The sequence below is a fragment of the Phasianus colchicus genome, chromosome 1 (genome assembly GCF_987193195.1).
Source record: "Phasianus colchicus chromosome 1, bPhaCol1.hap1.1, whole genome shotgun sequence".
In the NCBI taxonomy this organism is placed as follows: domain Eukaryota; kingdom Metazoa; phylum Chordata; class Aves; order Galliformes; family Phasianidae; genus Phasianus; species Phasianus colchicus.
The window spans coordinates 109,197,539-109,220,669 of NC_143436.1; the positions used below are offsets into that span (position 1 = coordinate 109,197,539).

General features: G+C 38.8%; 1 long non-coding RNA gene across 1 annotated transcript; it reads left to right on the forward strand.

Moving 5' to 3' along the window:
* Positions 1 to 2,773: 2,773 nt before the first annotated feature.
* On the forward strand, positions 2,774 to 21,688 carry LOC116242083 (uncharacterized). Its single transcript, XR_016459252.1, has 6 exons — positions 2,774 to 2,892; positions 5,348 to 5,461; positions 10,682 to 10,864; positions 15,079 to 16,805; positions 18,791 to 18,921; positions 19,010 to 21,688. It is a non-coding gene; the product is annotated as an uncharacterized LOC116242083 (long non-coding RNA).
* The last annotated feature ends 1,443 nt before the right edge of the window (positions 21,689 to 23,131 follow it).

A 23,131-nucleotide genomic window follows, 5' to 3' on the forward strand; every position in this document is an offset into this window, starting at 1 on the left:
AATGTATTTTGCTTCTGTTTTTTAGCCTATTTAATTTCACAGGGTCTCCTTGTGTAAACAAGTCCTTAATGAAAATCTGCACTGTCAGTGTAAGTGCTTTTGCACATAATTGGTTTGCCTGTGATATGTGAATGATTTACAAACATCTATAAGCAATATCTCTTGAATGCCATTTCTCTGTAGGATAAATAGTTTGTTCCCAGAGCCATCAGGAATGGTTTTAATTACACCTGGGTATTCCAGATGAGGGGTGGAGATTTTCTGTGAGGTTTCTTAAGATCATAATTGTCAGTGGGATTTATCTTGCCCAATTCTAAGATAGATGTCTCATATAACGCAATTATATGAATTTCTTCTGTAAAAGAGAGAGAAAATGACATTTCCAGTGGGATTTCCTCCCATCTTTAAATAAAAACAGGTGAAGTTAATCAAACTTTGAAGGTACAGAGTCATAAAATCATTGAAAGACTTGGGTTGGAGATCAATTTGAGTTAAAGATCATCCAGATCCAATCCCCTGCTGTAGGCAGGATTGCCCCCCACCAGCTCAGGCTGCCCAGGGCCCCATCCAACCTGGCCTTGAGAGCCTCCAGGGACAGTGCACCAGTTACCAGTTTTTTTTTCCCTTATGTATTTATAGCCAGTTAATATAATGAAATTTTATTCTTTTTCCAAATGTCTAGAGTTTCTGTACTATGCTTCCCATTTATGTCTTTTCTTTTAGTTTTCCATGAATTGTAACTGTTTTCTAGGGTAATGGGAGACACTAGAGATTAGTCTCTGTAGAAAATACTATTACCTCTGCACGGAAGATGAGGTGTGTTAGAAGAAACTTGGTTTCATTTCTCACAATAGCAATTGCAGAAGTTTTAGTGTGGGGCTTGCGTAAGGACAGAATGTTCCCAGCTTAACTCTGTAGTTTTCTCTTATTCAAGTGTTTGGATTTCTTCGTTTATTTCAGTTGGTGCAGAGAATGAGAGAAGAAAAAAACAGATTCCATTGGGAAAACTGGCAAATTTGAAATGGAGCCAGTGGAAGATAACAAGCCTGGAAGACTACAATACATTTTAATTGTGTTAACTTTCAGATGATTATGCATATTTCTTTAAATAGTTTTGAAAAATTCTCCCTCCACTCAAAATCTTTCTCTTCTTGTTCTTGGAACTTGCCAGAAATAAAACGTAAGAAAACAACTGCAATCCTGAACTTTCTTAAGCTCTTTAAATCCAGAAATGTCGTCTAGGGAATCACTTCATTTCCTCCTAAAATCTTTTATAATTCATACAAGCCTTGTGGTCCAGCACGACAATTTACTGTGAAAATTATTTCATAGCTATCTGGCTTAGATTCTGGTGTTTTATATGATGTTAACAGAGTCACACTTGACTGAAATAAGAGTTCAACAGCAACATAACCCTGTATTCTTTACTCCTGTGCTAAGCACATGACTAAGACCATGGGAGGGACATATAGTCCTCAGTCTTGACTCAACACAGACAAGAAACTGGGTGGCCTTTGGGCAAGTTACGTCTTCTTCCACTGTTCTGGTCCCACTTTGCTCATCAGAAAAAGGCAAAGTTTGGATTCTGCTGCACTGGAAAAGGCTGCTTCACAGCAGAGTCTGAAATCCCATGCATTTCACAGACAGCTCCCCTTCTTGATGCACATTAATCTGACTGTATTTTTGCCACATCTCAGACATAATCATAGCATTTTGTTCCACATTGCGTGTTATTTATTTTAACATTTGAACTAAGAGTGACATTCTCCTAAAAAATTTGGCTACTCATCTCTAATTGTCAGTGATCTGTCTCTAACAGGTTGGGTAGGATAATTCAACCACTTGGACTTGATCATACTTGTGTATAGATTTGGTCAATACATCTCAGTAGAATAAGAAAAGATTTTTAAAATGTTGGAAGATTACTGAATATGAGGGCAAATGACCTTTGATTACTCTTCCTCTTTTCACTTCATTCTACATTGTTTGCACAATGAGGCTAGTTGCCTTGAAAATGAATTTTGCTTGCTTGATTAGGTTATTTGCCCTTACAAGGAACTCTAAATAATTTTACATTATCATGGGATCAGGCTGTAAGTTGTCAATCTGAACAGCAGTTTCATGATAGAATCTCTTACATAGAACTTGAAGAGTTGTTGTCTCCAGTAACTTGTAACCCACAAATGTAGATATTATTCCCCCTACAGTTTTAAAAACTTCTGGGCATTCTTTAAGAGAGAATATGAATGTATACCACACTACAAACCACAACAATCCTACTATGTATCTTGTTTTTTGGTCTACAGCTGGAGGGAATCTTCATCCTGGCACTGGGCAGATAAGCTAGGAAAAGGATACTTGAGCATTAACTAGCAGAATGACTGGAGGTAAAGGACTTGTTTCTCTGAAAGCAGGCTTTGATATATCTGTGATATAAGGGATATGTAGAAAAAAACAGTTAGATCCTTCATAGTGAGTGTTGGAGTTGTCTTCTCCTGGCTTTCTCCAATATTCATAGAGTTTACAAGTGTGTTATATTTATATGGAAAAATTTTAGAGGCGGGTTGAGGTGCAGTGGTGGCCTCTGTTAGAAGTGATTCAGCAGCCCCCATGCTGGACAAAGCCTATTCTATCTCTCAACAGAATGGACCCACAGTTGCCCAAAGCTGTACACATCAGCAAAACTGGCGGTGCCTCTGGGTAAAAAAAAAAAAAAAAAAAAAAAGGCTAAAAATCATTGTGTGAAAGCCATAAGAGAGGAGAAAGAGGAAAGAACACCATGTGAGAAGCAGTCCTGCACATACCAAGAAAAGAGAAGCAAGAGAGTGGCTGGCTGCTGATTAACAAAAGCGGATTGTTCTGTTTGTGAAGTACCTTTTTGATGTATAACTGGTAAGTTTGGACTCATCTTTTAACCCATTTGTTAGGATTTCCCCACTTCTATCCCCAGAAACTATGCAAAAGCTGTGATACTCTTCTTGCCAATCCTACTTCAGTTTCCCAAACAATGAATAAACTTGGTCCCCTAGAACTCCCTTCCTCAGAGCCTGTATATGGCTACACCCCTCTGGAATTGTGCTTATTGTTTTTACTGCATCAACCTAGGGATCAAATCAGATTTTTCAAAGAGCAAATCCACTGTACTTTTAACAAAGTCAAATATTTGAGACAAAGAATTGCTTTCTGTAAACTGCTCTTGATTTTTATTTTCATTTCATATTTAATTGTTCTCAATTCTTTTTTACAAATAAAATGATGCAGAAACTATCTTCACAATCCAGGAAACTGTTCCAGAGATGCTCTTGCTGAGAAATATTATTATTTTTGTATATTGTTTGCTAGGGTGAGATTTTTGTGCAGGAAACCTGCACCACGTGAAGTCTGCGTGACAGTGACAAGGCAATGGTGAGTCCTAAGCAGTTTCCATCATGCATCTGGATGGGCATTTCTGTTTCCTGATTGGCACTCAGAGGCTCAGAACTATTCAAAATTTGACTAAGGAACACTTTATAAAGCAGCTATGATTTCAGATCAAATGTGAAAGTGGAGGGGACAGGCAGGCTAGTCCATAGGATTCGTAATTCTGTTCTGAGAAATATTAAGCACGTTACAATAGAGTGATGGTGTTTCTCAGAGGAGTAATGGGAAAGGAAGAAAAAATAGAGATTCTAAAAGCTGAGGAAAAACTGAGAGAAGAAATACTGCAAGTGGTGAAGACCTGAAATAAGCTTCTTGAGCTAGGTTTCTTCAAATCTCCTTTGATGAAATCTAAAGGAAAACCTACTTGCTTTTTAATACAGTATTTCCTCCTTTAACATTACCTTAAGTGGTCATATATGGGTATGTCAACAAAGCAAAAATTTGGTAGAAATGCCAGTTATTCCCAGTACAGCATACAGTCCTTGTTCCTTCTCAGTTCTGTGGACCCCATTTTGGACACAGACTGTGAAGTGTTGCAGTCTGAAGAGACACCAACATAACTTTCCTGATTTATATTGGGTTCAGATATGGTCTAGGAGCTTCTGCCACTCCCTCTCTTGATTGCAGATTTGCTGTAGTTGTAAACAGCTTCAACTGGCTTTGAATCCAGAGGTCATCCTTCTTTGCTTACCTCAGCCTCTAGAATTTCAGCCCAGGATTGTTAAAGGAGTGAATCTTCTCTTCTTCTGCTTCTTTCTGGGCTGTACAGTCTTGCTCTCTCCTCCATCCCTATTTCTTTATTCTCTTACCAAATGGCCAAGACAATGCCATATACTCTCATTTCTGCTTCTAAAGTGCCTGACTGCTGTGATGGTGGGTGATTGCTCCAGGGCAGGACAAGCCAAGTTCTTTGAGAAGATAACTATAGTCTTTGTTACGTGTCTGATTAAAGTAATTCAGCATCTTGGCAGCAAATCAGCAAACCAGAAGAATACAAGAGAAGCAGCTGAACATAAAAACAGAGTTCTCTCTTCTGTGACGTGATAGAACTTAGCTTCAGATATGGACAGTAGAAGTGACCAGCCTCCCACTGAACTGGCTCAACTACTGCATCAGAAGTACTTATGGGATCAATCATCTCTTGCTTGGTGCCGTCTATTCTCTGTTAGGCAAACCAGACTGTCAAACTCCCAGTGATGCTGCAGTCACCGTGTGCTGCTCACATTATTGATGGGGTGTCCCTCGGGGAAGACTAGAGGTGACTGCAGTAACCTCCTGAGCCAAAAGACTCTGGCCAGGGCCTTGTCCACTTCCTTGCTTCTAGGAAAAGTCTAAAGACTTGATTTGCAGATTGTGAACTATGTAAACTCTGACAAACTGATGATGGATAACAGATGTACACTGATAGAAAAATTGGCCACTTTGATACAAATCAGAAACAGAAAGTAGAAACAGAAGATGGGTGAAGCACTGAAGAGTTACAAGTGACTAAAAACTTGTCAGAATGAAAACATTCATCCAATGATAACTTATCGTGATGGGCTCTGAGGGTGGTTGGAACTCGGTGGTGGAAGCACAATATGTTGCCAGGATGACTGAGTTGGTGGGAAATGCCACAGGGTATTTGTGTCCTAGTCTCAGTCCTGCTGTTTACTTGCAATGAAATCTTGGGTAAGTTATTTTCTTCTGTACCTTCTTCATGTACAAAATACTGAAGATTGAATTTACCTCCTGTCTGAAGCTCAGTGAGACCTTATGAATATTATATGCTGTATATTAGAGCTACTACTCTTGGGACTAACAGTATTGTCTCTCATTCAGTGTGGGATTTGTAGTCTAGGTGGGATTTAAGTGGGAAAATAATAATCTCTTATTTTTTGTCTCCTCTTTATTTATTTATTTATTTCATTTTCATTTCTTTATTTAGTTCTAATTTCAGAACATGGAAATAAACAGAAGGAAGAAAATCAAACAGAGACCCTGTGAAATCTAGAGTCCTGAAATTACTTGCTTGTTGTTGAGCTTCAGAAGCACCGGCAAGGTAAAAAAAATTAGAGAACTGGTCACAACATGCAGTGGTCAAACATGGCAAAGCTGATTGATATCGCCAGTGGTAAAACTGTTCATAGATACATGTCTTTCACCAAGAGCAGGGGTTATTCCTCCCGATGAGAAAATTTCCAGAAATAAAACAATTTTCTAAGGATAATTAACTGCAGTAGAAATGGCGTCTGGAGTCAGAGGTATGGAGCTCTGGCATGTCAAAGAAATCAAGGGTGATCCTGAGAATTAACAGGAAGACAGCTATGGAATTCACTGATCCCCAAAGTTTCCATGTAATGTTTTATTGCCTTGGCAACATGGTGTGCCACTAGGGGCAGGGCATAAAATCTACCAGAGCTTTCTGACACAGAGGTTTATTACTTCAGCTAGGCTGTAATCAAAAGAAGAGAAAGGCTAACCACTTGAGAAAAAAATAAATGGGGGTTGTGAGGAGCATGGGAAAGAGTAAGCACAAAGCCAAATGCACCAAAAAGGGAAGACAAAACACAAAGCCAAATGCACTGAAAAGGGGAGACAGAAAGAGCTATGGAGTTCTTTTACCTCTTCTTATTTGATTGGAAAATATTTGTCTTCCATGATTGCAGCCATTATTTCTCTGCAAAAGTACCACCTCCATTTTATAACTTACTTGGATGTAGCAGGCCACACAAAGTGTCCCATGGCAAGTTGCATACGGATCTTGTTTGTACAGGAAAGAGCTCCAGGGGATATTGTGATAGGACAGGGGAAATGGTTTCAAATTAAAAGAGGGAAGATTAAGGTTAGTTATAAGGAAAAAGTCTTTTATATAATAAGGGTGGTGAAGCACTGGAACAGCTTGCCCAGAGACTCCCCATCCCTGGAGACACTCAAGGTCATGCTGGATGGGGCTCTGAGCAATCCGATTTAGCTGTAAGTGCCCTTGTTCATTGCATGGGGGTTGGACTAGATGGCCTTTAAGTGTCCCTTCCAACTCAAATGATTCTATGATTCCATGTGCTATTGTTGTGCTGCGAGTTAGGAGTTTCAGGCTCTTCATGTTCCATTTTGTCCTTTCTGATCTTGCTCCACCCGCAGTGCTTTCCTGCTGGCACTGACATTAGCAAGCACTGGCAAAAGTCTAGAAGAAACTGTAGTGGCTTAAAGCCTCTGAACACATGAAATTTCATGACTAGTACAGTGCTGGATTATTTATCTTTATCTTTTGGTCAAAATGATAAATTACTTTTGGGAATAATATGCATTTTTTTAGGCATTTCATTCTCGATGCCAGCTTCAGACAGATGGTGACATTTTCCTTCATTATACTACTAATTTTTCTAAGGAATTGAATACCCCAGTAGAAAGTCAAACAAATTGCAATGGGCTTGGGGCACAATCTTTTTTCACAAAACAACATACCTGAAATCTCCTGATTTATTGTTTATTTAGAAGAAATATGCATATAAATGAAGGCATGCCTGTGCTTTTAACTGTAGCAAATCAGCATTATCATTACAATAGAGATTTCCTGAAGAAGAAAGAAGGTTTGGTGGTTTTTTTTTTTTTGAGTAATGATGCTAGTGATATATTAGTGCACAGTGGATTTGCCAGGATTTCAGACTCAGATAACCCCTGAAGGTTCTGAACTCAATGGTTATATTTTTCTCTTCATACCTAATCCAATCAATTCTTGCTAGAGGTAGTAAAAACAAAGATGAATTTTAACAATAAGCTGAAAGACTAAACAACCCCTCATTCTACCACCTCTTTCCCTTGCATGTGTAGTTGCAGAAAGGAACAGTAACCTCAATACCAGTTTCAGCCTTGAGATTGCAATTGAAAAATGACTCAGTGTGTGAGCTTTGTCCACTCTGCCCTTGAAAAGGTGGATGCATTATGATGGAGGAAATCGCAAGAGGACATCCTCACTTGTTTGTCTCAGGCAAGAGTCACACTTAGGGCCTGAGATGGTGTTCGTGGAAAGAGCATCAAGGAAGTGCATGAAGAAATGACTGCGAGGACAGGATCTGCCAGAGAGACACAAGAAACTTGAACTTAGGCCCTGAGACTTCCAGCTCAACCTTTCATCAGCTCACCTAGGGCTTCATCAGGCTGTCACTTGGCAGCTGAGACTTGGATAGCATTTGTTCCTTATTACAATATTTTTGCTATAACTCTCATTGCCATTTGGAAGAATAGGGAGGTGCCAAGGTTCTCGCTCACTACACAAGCCTTAGATCACTGGAAATGCCATGATATCAAATGGCACATTCAACACTACAGTAATCTATAACACCCATGCAACCATTATTGCAGTGTTGTATTTTTTTATTGTTTTCTTACCCCTCTGGCCATACTGTTCTTAATTATCTCGAGCAACAGACATCAGAAAAGTTTCAGCTTAATTTTTTTGTTTGATTAATATTATCATAGTATCTGTGATATTCCTTGTGTTCAGTTTTTTAGGGACAACTGTTCTGTCTGAGTATTGCATACTCAAATACTGAAAAAATATAGGATGGTAATATATGGATAAATCTCTTTAATGTCAGAGTCCCTTGACTTTCCTGAGGAGCACCACTGTTAAAAAGTAGTTCTGTGTGTGGCAGCACTGTGGCTCTTATTTCCATTGGTGTTACGCTACCTTGACAGATAATTTTAATGGATTTGTTTAAATCTTTTTAAAATGTCTTAGGACCATCTCTTTTAATGTCTAGGTGTACATCATGGGTATTTGAAGTACAGGTACATGGTGTGTTGGTGTCCTTAAGAATATTCACCAAGATACATGCCCTTTGCTCCAAGATAACCCTGTCTATCAGACACAGCAAAGCTGCAGATATTTTGGAAAAACTGATAGGGTAAAGGAAGCTCCTTTGTTCTCCTGCAGCAGCAGATGGACTTATCGCAGACTCAGTTTTAATGGTGCCTCCTTGTTACTTCAGACACATATGATGGGACATTTATTATAGATGGCACAGGTTCTGATTGGACCTTGGTGCATGAGGCTTGGAGAAGTCTGCTACTTCCACTATTTTATTCATAATGTTAGTCATGTCCCAGACTATATAAAATGAACAAATTATAATGCAATTCACAGACAGATTTCCGCAGTATCAATAAATGCTTTGTTTTGCTAGTTTGAGCTTATGGATTAACCTGTAAGCATGAAAAATCTCAACAATTTGCTATAGCATTGAAAACATTGTTCTAATCAGAAAGCACATCTGGAAATAAATGTGCTAAAGTACTGAGAGAGCAAACTCTCTCACCAGGTCTTTACAGCAAATATCAGTGTTTTGGATGGGATGTTTGAAAGAAAGACACTCCAATGCCACGCTCTGAGGCACTATTTCGTGCAGTATAAATTGATGTAGGCTAATGAAATATTTGCCCATCTTTAATTGGTAAACGCTGGAATGGTGTTCGATGAGCTGTGTGAATTGAGTTAGGTAACGGGAGATGTTTGCAGGACGGAGATGCCATCTAGTGGAAGCAGATCCTGCATCCCTACAGGAGTTGGCTCTGGCACCTTGCAGCAGCTGCCTTCCCTTTCCTCCACAATTGGGATTTGAGGAGAGCTAAGATCCAGTTTTTGTTGCCCTCTTTTTTTAGAGAGGGGGAAGGAGAGCTATTTTCAACTTCGCCTCAGTATAGCATTTTGCTTATTTATTTGCTTTTGGCAAAGCATGTTAAGAGCTAATAAATTGATGCCTACAGGACAGAATGACGACCCACAGAATAAAATAAATGCAGAGGATATAGCTCCTTACTGTGTTGCACTGGTGAGGTACAGGAGGGAATATATCCAAGCAGTGGCAAAGGTATGGACGGGGTTAGATGGGAAAGCAAACTGTCATGTTTCCTTTGCAATCCCCACTCCAGAATAGTTTCTGGGAGACTATTTCATCAACAGCAGTGGTTTAGAAAAACCCCAGCTTTGCTTGAAATTGCTCATAGGGGAGCCCAATGGGGGCCCTGGAGGCCCAAAATGTGAGAGCTGGTCTTGAGGATAGGATTTTCTCCTTGTGAAACTTAACCATCTAGCAGGATTCATGTTTGCTTCATATACTGAAAGACTATAGCATGGGTCACTGCATCTGCACTCACTGAGGGGCTTGAAGGTCCAGAGCACTATGTACGAGGGCTGCTCTGAAAATAATGCTTCCTATTTTATTATGTTGGCCCATGATGTCAGAGGTGAATGGTGGTGGTATGGAAGTAGAGGCTGAACCTTCCCACCAATATCCCATTACATTTTTTTGTCATGCAACAAAAGGCAGAAAAGGGGCAGTCTGACAAAACAGTGTCTAATATGGAATCACGTTAAGCAAAAGCGTTGGAATTAAATTCCTCTATGTGGAAAGAAAGGCACTCATTGACATACACTGCACTGACTCGTGCTGAACACTGAGGGAGAACGTACAGTGGATGTGAGCTTAGTGGGGAGTGGGTGGTGCATTTAATCAGTGGCACTATTCTAACAGCTGTGAAACAGTGGATCACTTCTAATGGTGCAGATTTTTACAAATGCAGTGTGCAGGCTCTAGTTCATCATGAACAAAAATACACAGTCAGTAGTGATGATTACATTGAAAAATAGTGTTTGGTAGCTGAGAATTTGCTCTATCAAATCATGTTGTTGTGCTCTTTGTAGCTGTTGTAGTTTCCATGGAAAGAAATAAGAAACATTACTTCCAGAGCAACCTAAGTATATATTAAGCTTTATTCTTAATTCACAACTGTGAATGTGGGGATTATAATGTCTCTAAAAATTGCATAGGAATTGGATGTTTGGAGAACAGAAGATGAATAGGTAAAATCATTTTGGTGATGTATTAATTAAACCTGAAGAATGTCACTCACACATTCAGCCAGTTCAGTTTTTCCTTCTCTTTTCCTGTTGTTCTTTCATCTATAAATAGCTACTCGAGCGGCTGGCCCCAAAGCAGTGCTAAAGCAGCTCTTTTTATTATCATCACAGCCTGATTATCTTTTCATCCAAAAGTTTAAATGTGCTGACTTAAGTGACTGAAAAATCTGCATGTGGAGAAACTGGCCTGACTTTACTGTTTTACACAGGATGAGTTACCCAGGGTAGTTGTGCTGGGACTGGAGGCTCCAATCTCACTTCTTTGGTGAAGCCATTAGACCAGTGTCATGGTTTTATGATTTTTTGGTATTCCACATCATAACGTCTTGTATTTTACTGGGAGTGAAAATGTTAATGCTCCAGTTCCAGGTACCTGTCTCAGAAGAGAAGAAGAACTACATTCCCCAGAGGACTGTTTGCTGTATTGTTATCATTTTTGCTCAAGGGGAACAGATATAAGGCCTTGGTAGGTCATGTGACAGTCCTTCTTCATCAGGCTCTCCTCCTGCTGCTCAACTGGACTGCACATCTCACCTCAGTGTTATGGTAAGGCCCATCCACCTTTTGGATACTCTCTCTCATTATATTTGATTTATTAGCTTCAATTCTAATTACATTGTATTATACTGTGTTATCTTGCATTCCAATACCATATTTAGTAAATTAGTTTGTTTCTCCTCAGATGTTGATGTTTTTAATTATTTCAGGATCCCCTGTTTCCCTTTTCCAGAGGCATGGATTTTGCAAAATCCTTTTGCCCCATTAGTCACGGAACCGGGCCAAACCAGCCCACAAACCCTTGAAAACCTTGAAACTTCCATTTCATCAGAACTGTCTCCCTGAACTCTTTAGACAAGACCTTGGTACAAAAACGAAGATTAGAGATCCCACATGTGGGAGCCAAAATCTAAAATCACTGAAGATATTTTATTCTCAGGATGGCTAAAATTTTGTAGAACCTAGCCCTTATATACTCACAGTGATCAATCTCTTATAACCTCTGCAATAAAATATATGTTGCTGGTTAAAGAGCTGTCCAACTCATTGGAATGTCTTCTGTGATATTTTGCAGAAGTCATCCACTGCTGCTTGCACCAGTGCTGTAAAACCATAGAAAGAGGACTGCTCCCCCATAGAATCAATAAAGAGTGTTGATGTTTAATACAGATCTTCTGCTGAGTTTGAATTAAATGCCTCATTGCAAAAGATGATGATTGCAGACAAAGGTCTGTTCTCTAGTTCCCTATAGCTGATTCTATGTTAGCAATGGCAGAAGTGAAGCTCCAGAGACCATCTCCACCACAAAATGACATGTGGTTGACATGGATTTTCTGGAAATGGCTTCCTCTTGGTTTCCCAGTAGTTGGCACAAAAGAATTGTTAAACTATTAGCATGAGGGAGATTGAAAAGTATTAAGGGCATTAAGCACTGTTCTACTAGGAAAGCATTCTGCATTAGTCGTAAAAATTATTTCCATCCCATTGACTCAAGCAACCAGATCACCGTCAATGCTAGTGGAAAAGAAAATGCCTGGAAGATATTCAAAGTGGGGGGAATGGAGGGATTTCTGATGTTGACACCCTTGTCAGTAGAAGGTAGTTTTCCAAGAGCAGATAGATCTATGTGGGTTTTTTTTTATTATTCTCAGTTCTCAGTTTAGAGCTTTGTTTTGCTCAGTACATGCTGCAGTTCATTCTGCAGCAGTCCCATTCCATGTGAGAGGTATGACTTCACTCTTTGCCTGGACAGCAGGGACAGGTTCTCTATTTTATGATTATTATTATTATTGTTGTTGTTGTTGTTGTTGTTGCTATTGTTTATTTATTTATTTTGCAATAGTACATCATCTTTTTTTTCGATTCCTTCTGTGGCTTTTCTTCTGGTTCTTCTTCTTCTTTCTCTGCTAAAAGTGAATCACATATCAATGCTTATTCTGGCCATAAACCTGCCAGATGTTTTTCACATTTTTTATTTAAGAACTGATCATTAATGCTTTGCATGCAGGGGGGAGAAAAAGGCAGAAGGCAAAAAAAAAAAAGAAAAAAAAAAATAAAAGGATGTTAGCTTTTTTTCCTCATCTTTGGAAACTCTAGAGAATAAATATACATAAAGAATTTTTCAGTACTGTTGTTCAAATTGCTCAAAAAATGTATCAGTCAAACAAGAGCAGTTGAAAATAAAAGAAAAAAAGATCTTGGTTTGCAAAGCAACTGCATAGCCAAAATACTCTGCAAACTAAGTCACGTATATGATTCTCCTTAGCGTGTCCAACCAGGTCAATAATTAGGTAGCAGATCTGCCAGGAGCCATTGCTTTGAAACCTCAGCAAAAGATCCTAAGAGCAAAGTAGTAGTAATAATAATACCCATAAGACACTGGAAAACTCTCAGTCAAAGTAGAGTACATTGAACCACGATCTACACATGAATGCTGAAATTTTCATGACTGTGGGGTTTTCAGCTGCTTTGCTACTGCTCTCCAGGATAATGCCGACACAGACTAATGTTTTTCACCAAATGGTGCCCCATCCGCTACTCCACCCACTGCTGATTAGCTAAGGCTTGTTTTCCAGACATTTCTCTGGCTTATATAAACTTCAAAACCTTCCTAACTCTTTTTCTCAGTCTCACAGCTTGCTCTCGTAAGTTGCCTTTGAAGCTTTCTCCTAGAGGTGAACAGTGCTATCTGAGCATTCTGGGTAGATCGTCGTACCTTACTATCTTTGCTTTGATATAAGTAACCTTTCCTCTCTGATGAGATGTCAGTGGCTACGTCAGCAGTTCAGAGCCTGCTAGCCCTAAAGTAGCAAGCAAAACAGCAGCTAGGTGGTACACAATATTTTAATCCTCAGTCTGCTTTACGTTCATAAAAGCAATGGGAAGAGAACATAATTCACCAATTTTATTTAATTGATTTTATTAATCAGATAGAAAAGCAATTTCAAATGATCAGGGAATTGAAGGAAAGGACAAATTTAAGACTTTATTGAAAACAATTGGAAGTTTTCCTTTGCTTGATACAAGGTTTCTGTGAGCGTTATCGAACCACAGTTGCCAAATGCCACAGAATTTAAAGTCATGTTCAGTCACGTACAACTAAGAAATTAAAATAATTTTGAAAACTGGATACTGATGTCTGCATGCAGACCTGTTCCTGATTTTGCTGTTTTCTTAATTTCCCCCTCTGGATAGTCCTTGATGTTCTTATCAATTACAGTGCAACAGCACAGGTGTAATTCAAAGTGAAAAGAAAGTGCTTGCCCCTCATCTGTCGTATGGCAATTTTTCATGCCTCTGTTTCATAGAATCATCAAATTATAGAATCACAGAATCATAGTGTCATTAAGATTGGAAAAGACCTCCTAAGTTCACCTACTCTGATTGTCAGCCCACCCCCACCATGCCCACTGACCATGTTCCTCAGAGCCACTTCCACATCATTCTTGAACAACTCCAGGGATGGTGACTCCACCATCATTCTGGGCAGTCTGTGCTCCAAGAAGAAATGTTTCCTTATATCCAACGTACAACTCCCCTGGTGCAACTTGAGGCCATTCCCTCTCATCCTATCACTTACATGGGGGAAGAAGCTGACCCCCACCTTTCCACAACTTCTTCTCAGATGGTTGTAGACAGCAATAAAGTCTCCCCTGATCCTCCTCTTCTCCAGACTGAACAGTTACCTCAGTTACCTCAGCCACTCCTCCTAAGACTGTATCCTCATATATCTGTGTATAAAGTCACTGAACTTCACTGGCATGTACTGGCATTGTGTAGGGCTACTTCAGGGCCATATTCTGACCTCTGTCATTCTACAATGAGACTTAAGTGTTCCTGAACTTTCAAATGGTCCAACTGGTACTGCTGTATCCATTCTGGTCACTGCAGGATATATATGTGCAAGTATTATTTGTATCTAAGTAGTTCTTCCATAATAAATTCTTAAGAATGGATGCAAGGAATAATTTTATCATCTAGCTACTAGTCAGTGTAGAAAGAGGGAGAATTTTTGGAAAGGGTGATCCTTCAGCTGATATAACTGAAAAGGAAAGAAAAATAATCTTGTGAAACAAAACATGAATCCTTAAGCTCTCCGTAGGATTACACAGACTTTAGTGCTTGCTATAGAAAGATGAATCAGTGGCTAGCTTGCAGAATAAAAGTAATAGGAATTTAGCTAGACCTTACAAAGTCCTTGAAGCTCGTAATAAAATCTCACATTTGTATATATGTTTGCATGATGAAGTCTTCCATCACAGAACATGCCACTCTTTTTCTGTGAACCCAACAAGAGAAGAAGATTCCTGGATTTGTTGTTTCAAGGGTTAATCCACATTACAGTAAATCATTGGAAATTTAAACTAGCAAGCATGCAGCCTGTAGCACAGCAGATCTAGGTAGTTAATTTGCATGTGGTAGTGTGTAATAAGGAGGGACAAGACATTTTATATGTGTAGCTATTATATTACATTGCTATGGATGGCTAGCTAGCCAGATATGCACATAACTGAGAGGAAAGCATTGCAAGCTGCTGAGGTGAGTTGAGCAGAATTCCGTGTTCACCTATACTGGGTAGCCAAATATTCTGTGTGCTACAGCATGTAGAATTCATTTCCAGATACAACAGGCTGCTAGTCTCATCTTTCAGTGAAAGTAAACTACACTAAAAGTTCGGGATAATAAATAAGGCAGAAGACAATCTCTTTGAATACACTTTGAATTCTACTTTCTTTTCATCTCTTCTTTTTATCTCTTCTAAGACTGAATGTGTACATGTCTACAGAGTCCCAAGGGAGCTGGATGATGTGGGTGCTGAGCTGCTCGCCACCATATTTGAAAAGTCCTGTTTGTCTGGTGATGTTCCTGAGGACTGAATAAAGGGAAAAATCTCTCCCATTTACAAGAAAGGGAAGAAGGAGGACTTGGAGAACTGGTGAGCCTCACCTGTGTTCCTGGGAAGAACACTCCGGGAACAGAGAACAAGTGGGTTATCCAAGACAGTCAGCATGGCTTCACCAAGGAAGGGCCATGCCTGACCAATCTGTTGACCTTCTATGTTGTCAGTGACAGCATTGGTGGACAAAGGGAAGGTAACTGATGTCATTTAACCAGAGCTGTGAAAGGCCTTTGACATGGTTCCCCACCACATCCTTATCTCTAAATTGCAGAGATATTGTTTTGAAGGGTGGACTAGTTGATGGACAAGGAATTGGATGGAAGGTTGTAGCCAGAGGGTTGTGATCAATGGCTTTATGTCCAGGTGGAGGCCAGTTCTGAGTGATATTCCCCCAGGGATCTGTCTTGGGTCCAGTACTCTAGCTTCTTTATCAATGGGATTGAGTACACCCTCAGGAAGTTTGCTGATGACACCAAGCTAAGCAGTGTGGTTGATAAAGCGGAAGGAAGGGATGTCATCCAGAAAGACCTTGATAAACTTGAAAGGTGGGCCCATGTGAATCTAATGAGGTTCCACAAAGAAAAATGCAAGGTTTTGTCCTTGAATAGAGGTAATCCCAGATATGTATACAAATGGGGAGAACTCCTTGTGAGTAGACCTGCTGAGAAGGACACAGGAGTTCCTGTTGATGAAAAACTTAACATGGGCTTGCTGCCTGGAAGGTCAGTAGTTTCCTGGGTTTCATCAAAGGAAGCCAGGCAGCCAGCAGGGAGAGAGAGATGATTGTCTTCCTCTCTTCTGCCCTCATGAGGCCCCAGCTTGATTACTGCATCCAAGCCTGGGGCCACCAGCACAGGAAAGATGTTAAGCTGTTGGAACAGGTCCAGAGGAGGATCTTGAAGATGATCCAAGAGCTGGAGTACCTCTCCTATAAAGATAAGCTGAAGGAACTGGGCTTGTTCAGCCTGGAAAAGAGAAGGCTGCAGGGACACCTCATTATGGCCTTCCAGTATTTAAGTTTATAAACTTGAGAGAAATCAACTTTTCATACAAGTAGATAGTGATAGGACAAGAGGGAATGGTTTTAAATTAAAAAAAGTGAGCTTTAGATTAGATATCAGGGGGAAGGTTTTTTTTATTGAGAGAGTGGTAAGGTGCTGAAACAAGTTGCCCAGAGAGACTGTGGATGCCCCATACCTGGAGGTGTTTAAGGCCAGATTGAATAGGCAATCTATTCTAGTATTTCATCTAGCAGCTGGCAACCCTGCCTGGCAGACAGGGTGGAACTTGAACATCCTTGAGGTCCCTTCCAACACAAGCTATTCCATGATTCTTCTCCCTTCTATAACATCAAATCTATGGAGTGTGAATGGGAACTGCTGAGTCACGGCTTGAACCTCTGATTGATCACCTGAGGTGAGCAATGCATCAGCCACAGGAGCACAGGTGAAGGAAATTCACCTGTGCTGCCGGAAGGGGTGGAGCCTGGCTCCACCTCTCCTAGACCCATTTAAGAGCTGACTAGCAGGGGGAAGGATCTCTTTTGGAGATCCACTCTGATGGAGTTTTGTAAGTGAGTCTAGGATGTGGGTAAGCATCCTATCTATTCTCCTTTTGTTATTATAACCTGTTTTGTCTAACTCTCTTGTTTATTTTGTAGTTATGACATCTTAATATTCATTGATTATAGATGAGTGTATTTTACTTAGATTGCTAAACGCATTTTTTTTAATAATTGCTGCATCTCTACTTTTTAATCAAAAAGTGCCAGAAGACATTCTCGGTGCCATACATTTTTCTACTATACAAAAGCACTTTTAGAGCCATCACTAATATGGTTCTTGTCTTAGCCTGCTTGGATGCTAGGACACTACAAGATGTCTCTTAGTTCCTGTTTGTAAGTTAGCATGTCCTAGATGTCCAAGTAAATAGTTTGCATGTGACTACATTGTTTGAGAGGCTGAGAGTTTCATATAAATGAGAGCTGTTATCTGCCTTTTAGACCCAGTGCCAAAGAATGTGCCTAGGCACTTTAAATTTTACAGTACAGATGGAGCAAGTGTTTTGCATATACATGTGTTTACCATTTGGAAATAAAAGCAGTATGATTTTTAACAAAAAAACCTACGAAATAATGTATTTCCTGCTAAACAATGACAATTTTTTAACAAATTTGCTTTACATAAAACTGTATGTGCCATTTGAATCCAAACATGAAGATGATGTCTTACATAACCAGAATGGACTGAAGATAATATTGGGTGATCTTGATCTTTTTGGTTGACCAGATACAAATACAAACCTTTCTAACCCTGGATCCATGCTTCTCACTCAGATGTATTTGACTTTTTCTCTCTCCTATAGGCTACCAGTGCTCTGGACATTGGAAGCCAAAAAAAAAAAGGTTTAACAGAACTGAGCCCTTGAGCACAGCATGTACTTTATTTTACCACTACACATATAAAGACGTATCTACTGCCTCACTGGATCAATATCTTAGTGGGAGAACTTGAGCAGCATACCTGATTCTGTTTTTAGTCAGTTGTGACCAAACTGATGCTTACTGCATGAGTCTTAAAAACATTGGCCTCTACTACTTAAAACATATGCAGCTAATTCAAGTATGTTAATATGGATGGAAAATAAAAGGATATTCAGGAAATTATGACAATTGCTTGCAAATCTAGAACAAATCTAACAAAACTTTCATCGAAAAGACTAGGGGTTTAGCATCAATTACTTGAGAAATAATGAATAAGCTGCAGATATTACATAGGAAGAAATAATCTGTAGGCAATACAGAGTGGATTTGGGACCATCACCATAGCTATTCTGGACCAGATCATTAGATTAGAGATCGCTCTTTACAGGAAAATGCATAAGGCTGAATATTGAATGCTCATGTTTACAGCTCTCTTTGCAGACATTTATGACTCATTTTGAAGAGAAATAGATTACTCTTAGAGCAACAAGAAACAGAATGATGGATTACTAAGTGCCTTTTTCACCTTAGTAAAGACATTTGAGAAGGGGGAATAGCATTGTTTTAAGAGGTATAATCATATGCATAGATAAATATTTTAATGAATCATATACCGTGTCATTCTCCTTTTTCATTTCTCTCTTATGGGGGAGAAGATGGAGGTTCTACTTGTGAGTTCTCCAGGCTGCTTTGTAAATGCAATGTTTTTTTTTGTCCTGAACTGCCACTTCATACTTTATTTTCTAAAATAATTTTTCCATACTACTATCAATCTCTAATTACAATTTCAATAGTGTATGTCGCATACCACCTAAATTTTCTTTCATTTAGCAATTAAACCTCTTGGCTAGGCTGCCATACTCATACTGAAACATGCCCAAAGAATGTGGAGTGGGTTGCCCATTGGAGTTCCCTGTCTGCATTCCTCTGGAGGGAGCCAAAATAACTAGTTTATGTGGTTACATGGGTTATTTTAGATAAGATGAATCCCAGTGTGGCATGAGCTCTGAGGAGAAATTATTAATTCTTGTTGCTTGCATTTTGTTATGATGTTGATATGCCTACATACTTCCTTTCCAAAATGTCTGTGGAGCTGTCTGATCTTGCAGATGATCAGCTACTGTTCCCTACTCTATAAATGAAGGCTTGAAGTTCAGCACCTTTGAAAACCAGGTGTATGATGTGGCACTGTTTAGCTTGAATTCCTGTTATGTGACTCCAAGGGTAAGATTTAAAAGAAATGAGAAAATAAAAAGAAGCAGATGCTTCAGAAATGCTGTTCTTAATCTTTATTTATTCTCTGCATTTACAGTTGCCAGATAGCTGTATTGGAGTTTGTCAAGTGCTTTGAAATTCTGAATGCATATGCTACAGTCAAGCAGTTTTATCTTCATTTACATGTACTCTTTGGATTTCTAATACTTATATTACTGCCTGTTTGTTACATCTGATGGCTACAAGCTGATGTCCCCACTGCCAGTAAGAATACTATCTAGGTTATAAGCTTACTCCTAGCAAACTCTATTGTTTGTAGCTGATGTACTTAATGCAAAATATTTTTTTAGCCCTAATATCATATCTTTCTATCAGGAGTTGATGTAGGAGATGATTTAGCATGATTTGAGCAGTGCATACTGGACAGTTTGAATTTTTCACTCTTGATTTACTCTGGCCAAACTCTTCAGAAAAAGTCTTTAACTGTTCCTTGGAGAGAGAGAGCTTTTGCTTGAGGTACAGTAAGCTTGACAACACAGAATCATTACAGATTGTCCTGAGGTTTGTATTTGTCCACTCTTGCACTTGAGATCCACAATTTGGGTCAGAGGCATTTTTGTTTGTATATTTACTTTCACCTTGCTGTAGAATAAATAGAGTATTTGAATTTGATTATTTTCAGTAAAATGTAAGCTGGAATATTAACCTTTCTTATTTGTTTGTCAAAAAAGAGAAATCAAAGTACATGCATTTAGAGAGAAACCACCAGCAGAAGAATCAAATTAATAGGGCTATCCCAGTGGTCCCCGTATCAGTGATACTAGAACTCTGCTATCTCTAGAACAGGGGATTCCTAACAAGTAAAGTGAGTTCACCCTCTACGTTGGTGTGTGAAGCTAATATTTTCCACCATTCATGATGTCAACAAGATTTCAAAGGTGCTCTAGCTAAGTATCTAGCATTTCAGACATTCATCCATCGTCTCTAGTATATAACCTAAAGTCCTCCATGTACAAAATGTGATAGAAATGTAACACATCTGCTTTCAATAATCTGGCAAAAAATGCATAACTCTCATTTAGGATTTCCACTTTCAGTGCTGAATTTGTTAATGAGCAAGAATGAAAATTAAGGGCATGTTTTGGTTTCTTTTTCAACTAGGTTTAAGTACCATTCATCTATGAAAGTACCATTCAACTGTAATTGTTTCCTTGCAGTGAAAGCTTGATCTGAATTAGTCAACTGTTATAAGAAGTTTCACTTTTGTAGTAACTGCAATATTCATTTCTAAAACAGAAACCAATTGCTTATTGCTTGACTTTGTAACCAATAATGTGTTTTCTATCAGCACAGTGTCACTGATAAATCTAGGTTTGCCTGCTTCCTAAAAGTAGCATTTAAAACAATGAAATATTCTACTGTTTCTGTTTTCCCAGTGTATTATTTGTACTTCATTAAACAGCTGGTAATATTAAGTAATAATATTATTCCTTGTCCCTCTGTCTATAGCTGCAATTATTGCTATGACTCTTTACTCACCAGGCTGTGATTTAACAAGTCATTTAAGCGTGTTGTTAATGTTTGAATATGCGATACATTATTTTATTGACTAAATTCTTGCAAATTCTGGTCTCAATATGGAGAGAACTATTGAAGAATTCCAGCTAATTTTCATCATGGAGAAGCTTATTCTAATTTCAATTTGTGTGCCAATAATGCAGAATAGTGAAAGTGAGGATGATTTTTCACCACCTAGAAAACTAAAAAATCACTGAGGTACAACATTTTCTAAAATCATGGAGGGAACAACAGCTGTAAGTCTTGATGAAATGTTGACATGCAACACAGATATAAAGGGTGAGAAAATACTGTGAAGGAAATTGTAATTTGAGCATCTTATAGGAAAAAAAGTAACTGAACTCTCAACAGGTGTTTGGTATATTAAACAGAGCATTTAATAAATGCTTAAATTAGTGAATGTAGTTTCCCTGTTGAAGAGTAATTTTTGTGCTAAATTCAATAGTAACTATTCTTAGCATAACAGTGACAGTCCACTATGCATTAGAGCAATTGCTTTGGCTAGTAATTGAAGAGTGAATAAAAGAAACATGATTAAAGCACTGACACTTGCCGTAAAATCTTTTTCCTCTCCCAATATCATTACTCTGTCATTTACTGATTTCAGGAAATACAAATCTTCATAAGAGAATGACATGTTCATTCATCAGAACATGCAACTGCCAGACATGCTAAGGGACAAATATGATTCACTGAACATCCAGAAGATGGCATAGATGTTGCAAGCCTAGTGCAGGGAAGTCTTTAAATGCCATTACACAGGGAAAAATAATCTTCTTACTACCTGTCTTCACACTACTACATCTTTACACTACATCATCAAATGCTGGTTCACAGAGAAAAGTGATCAGTTTGAGGAAAGATTTAAGGACCCTGGTGTTCAGAGTTACAGACGCTGTCTGGGAATGGACAGAGTTGCTTGCAAAGTCTGAAATCTACAAAGAGCAAGTGGCAACAAAGTGGCTGAGGAAAGCTACAGCTAGGCTTAGGCTGTCTGTAAATAAAGCACAATGATAGGGAAGCCTGCTTGTCAAACTGTAGATTTAGATAGGGAAAAGCTTTGAAATGGAGGTCAGTTATTTTGGTGCTAATATGATATGGATGTGGATTATTGTAATGATATTTTTATTAGATTTTAATTGTTACAAAAAGAACTTGAATATTATCAAGTGTGGTAGTATTATTACTTTTGTGTTGAGTAGAAGGTGCAGAAGGTGTATATTTTTACTATTTCTAATCTCATTTGATCTGCAAAGTAAAAATATATTTAATTTTGAGTCCTTTAGTGTTTTTTATCAAATCAGAACTAGCATAGAGGCAGAATTAAAAGATAGTCCTTGACTGGAAAGTATGTACAAAATATGTATTAAATACATGTAGTGTTTTAACCTGGTAGGTGGTTCAGCATGACAAATGTTTGCTCGCCCCTCCTTCCCAGTGGGATTGGGGGGGGGAGGGGGGGAATGAAGAAGCAGCTAAACAAAGTAGAACTGATGCACTGAGATAAAACTATTTACTAAGATAGAGAAAGGAAAGGATAGTGGTTATGACTACATTATATATATATATTTGAATATATGTAACAAGTGATGCACAAGCAATCACTCACCACCTCCTGATGGCCAGCTAGAGAGAGCAAAATGAACTCCCACCTCCCTTCAAAACTCCTTCCGTATGATGTCATATGGCATTAAATATCCATTTGGCCAGTTTAAGTCAGCTGTCCTAACTCTGTTCCCTCCCAGCTACTTGGGCCCTTTGCTGTAAATGGCCTTGGCTCTGTATGATGCTGCTTAGCAGCAGCTGTAAACATCAGTTGTATTATCAAGATCATTTTTCTCCTAAAACCGTAACATAGCATCATACCAGATGCTCTGAAGAAAACAATTCCATACCAGCTGGAAGTAAGACAACACAATAGACTACTGAAAGCTTAATGCTAATCATCAGAGAAAAGGTGCAATTTCATTAAGTCTTGTATGTATCGTTTATGTGAGATCAGGCCTGGACACTCACCTCTGCACTCCTCAGGGTGAGTCATGACCCAGAAAACTTGAAAGAAAGAAAAGATGGGGCTTCCACTTCTCTAAAAAGTAACAGACTTCTTTGCCCCATGCTCCTTACGTACAACCACAAGTGTAGCTCTTTGCTTTGTGTAACAATAGGAGAAATAAGTGAATTAGATGTGGATTAATGAGTAATAGACTGGACTAAAGAACAGGAAAACTGCTTTCTGCTTTGATACCAGCATTGTGTAGAAGCATGGGTCAGTCGCTCAGAGCTGGCTTCATACAGCAAGACAAACACCACACATTTAAGTTTTCCCAAAGACTTTCTTTGTTGAAGTCCACTCTTAGAAATATAGACATTTCTTACATAAATGTTCTCTTGGTACTTTAAGTTCTTGAGAAGTCCTGACAGCACTTATACCATAGCTGATCCATGCCAGCTTTCGCAGGTGGGCTTTTCATCTTTTTTTCATCTTTCTTGTGATTCACTTGATCCAACAGTCTTCCTACTACATCCCCTCAAACTGAGCTTCAGCTGATATCTAGCTGTCAAGAAGGATCTTATTTTACATCCAGTAGCTTGAGATTACCTATTGTAAAACATTTCATTTAGAATGATCCATTAGGAAATC